Here is a 3,205-nt window from a genome sequence, read left to right as displayed (position 1 = left end):
CCTGGCTTAGACGATTCTCCAGTTGGTTTCTGATATTTGTAGTTTTTCCATTTACCCTTGACCTCTCTTAAAGCTGTTTACGCCAAAAAGCAGGAATAAAATAAACATGTTGCATCAATTAGAAACAAACAGCAGATGGCGCTCGAACCATTAAAAATCCTGGGCCAAGGACTATTTCTGCTATCTCTCTGCACTGCAGTTTCAACACACGCGCACGCCACACACTCTCTTAGTTGGCTTAAACCAGTTGGAGTTTAAGGATTGCTGGAATAAATAGGTATGGAGATCAAGCGTGTGTGAATTCATCAAAACCCAACTGCCTCGGTGTGTCTCCAGGAGAGTTGGGAAAAAAATGCTTTAAAAACCCATCAATCAAAGAATTATGGAAAATGAAGAAATTGTGATTACTTGGGAGAATGCTTCTTCTAGCCAGTCTGTGCATATTACACCTTATGAACTTCAGAAGGAGGATGTCATTGGAAAACTGCAACGTTTGAGGTATTTGCTTTGAACCTGAGAGATAATCTCCAGCATACCCTGGCATAATGTATGAGTGAAGTTCATTCCTGTCACAGTGTGTGTAAAAATAATCAGTCTAGACAGGACTGTATGTAGCTATAATTGCACCTGTGTGTCTCACTCACTGGCACCCACCCTGCTTCTCAACCTCCAAGAGGAGATGGTGGGCTGAGACTAATTTTTGCACCCCTCCATATGTGAACCCTGTGCAGCCACACTGTTCATACAGATCTTGACATGGTACTGCTTTGGAGACAGGCCCCATCAAAGCTTCCAATACCCAGTCAAGGTTTCTGGACCTCCGCAATAAATATGCATGAGAAATCTGCAGCATATGCAAATGTTTCTCATGCATATTCATTGTGAATGTCTTGAAAACCAAACGGGCAGGAGTTACTAAGAATAGCCATACTGATTCAGACCAGTGGTCTATCTAGCCTAGTATCCTGCTTCCAACAGTGGCCAACTCAGGTCATAAGTACTTGGCAGAAACCCAGTTAGTAGCAACATTCCATGCTACCAATCCCAGGGCAAGCAGTGGCTTCCCCCATGCCCATCTCAATAACAGACTATGGATTTTCCTCCAGCAACTTGTCCATTGTTTAAACCCAGATACATTAACTGCTGTTACTACATCCTCCGGCAATGAGTTCCAGATATTTCCTCATATTTCAAAATATTGAGTGTCTGATCTTTGTACTTTTTTTTACCCATTCTACACCACTTAGGACTTTATAGACCTTAATTATACCCTCTTTTCCAAGCTGAACAGCCCTAACCTCATTAGCCTTTCCTCATATTGGAGGAGTTCCATCCCTTTTATCATTTTGGTCATCGCTCTTTGTGACCAGGAGCAGCTTGAGGAATACTGTAATTGATGTCCATAGGGAGGCCACTTATATTTTCCCAGAATTCAGCATATCCCCTGGGAAAAAGTGGTAATAAACATTACTACATTTAAAGGCTGATCATCTCCTACATCAATGATTCCTATAGCTGTGTTCGCAAGATATCCACAATAAACATTAGTACTCTGCAAATGAGACAAGCCCCAACCACAATCACTAGCCTAGTGGTTGGTGCAGTGGACCTTGATCCTGGGGAACTGAGTTCGATTCCCACTGCAGGTCCTTGTGACTCTGGGCAAGTCACTTAACCCTCCATTGCCCCTGGTACAAAATAAGTACCTGAATATATGTAAACTGCTTTGAATGTAGTTGCAAAAACCTCAGAAAGGTGGTATATCAAGTCCCCTCTCCCCCTTTACCACTACCACTGGACCTGCTGCATTCTCTGGTTAGCAATGACAGGAGGAGCAGTAGAAACAACAGGAATGTGCAGGGAACTATTTTCCTGTGTGTGCTGCTGCTGCTGCTGCTAGGTCTGTTGGTCCTGCCCCTCCAATGCAGGAAGTTTACTTCAGAGGGGGCGGGACTGGCAAAGCTAACTGCCAGTCCCGCCCCCTCTGGTGACACAGGGACATGGTCCTATGTGTCTTCCTGTTGTTTTCATGGTTGCCACTACTGTCCATTTACTGCTGTATCCTGCCCTCTTCTGATGCAAATTTTTCTTGCAGAGGAGGCAGGATGTGGCAGGACATGGGCATATACTGGAAGACTCAATGCCACTCTGAGAGCAGCTCTGAAGTTCTGCTGTCCTGCAATGTGCTGTTTCCCCAAATTCTGCCATCCTAGATGGATGCCCAGTTCACCTAGTGGTAGGGTCAGCCTTGAAGAAGGGACTCCAGTAGTCAGCTGAGGAGCCCAAGCCTGGACATTAAGAGTATTCCCTACTGCATAATTTAAAAAAAGAATGCTTCAGCCTTTGGTGCAAGTCCTGCAGGACTCAGCTAGGTCTCGAATCCTGACTTCTGCACTTGTACAACACCTGTGCTGTTCCAGGCCCAGAACTGCATGCCATCTCCCTCCCATCCCAAGACCCAGACCTTGCTAATCACCTCCCATTAATCCTGGTCCTGGAGAAGGCAAGAACATCCCAGGAACAGGAGGATCTGGAGCTTAAAAATCAAATGTTGCTAGATTGTTAGGAATGAAATTGATATTTTTTTTTATTTGCTTTTATGAACATTACATTTCCCATAATAGAGGAAATTAATAGAAACAAACAACTCAGATATAAATAAAAAAAAAAACATAAAGTAAAACACATCAAAATCAATTAGCCCACATCAAGGGTAGAGAAGCCAAACTTCATTTACAAAGAATCTATATCTAATAAGAAATTTAACAAGAATATATCTTGTACATCAAGGGCTACAAACAACAATTGAACTCTTATATATACCCCAACCCCTTTGAATAATTATCCAAAAGAAACTTTTTCAATTGCAAAGGATAAAAAAAAATAATAATAAATTGCTTTCCCTGATAGGTGATAATACACTTACAGGGAAATACAAGAAAAAAATTAACTCCCTTAGAGAGAACCCGCTCTCTAAGAGCTAAGAAAGCTGTCTTTTGTAATTGCATTAATTGCGATGCATCAGGGAAAACCTGAATGGTTCTTCCACAAAATAACATGGAATTTTTATTCTTGAAATATGATCTCACAACCTATGCCTTTTCTGCGTCATTCAAAAAGAAGACCAAAAGAGGGGCTCTGGTAGAAATGGTATCCAAGGAATCTTCTAAAAAGGCAGTCAAGTCAATACTGCCCGAGCGAGCTC

This window comes from Microcaecilia unicolor, chromosome 6, assembly GCF_901765095.1.
Source record: "Microcaecilia unicolor chromosome 6, aMicUni1.1, whole genome shotgun sequence".
NCBI lineage: Eukaryota > Metazoa > Chordata > Amphibia > Gymnophiona > Siphonopidae > Microcaecilia > Microcaecilia unicolor.
This window is presented reverse-complemented; position numbering follows the sequence as displayed.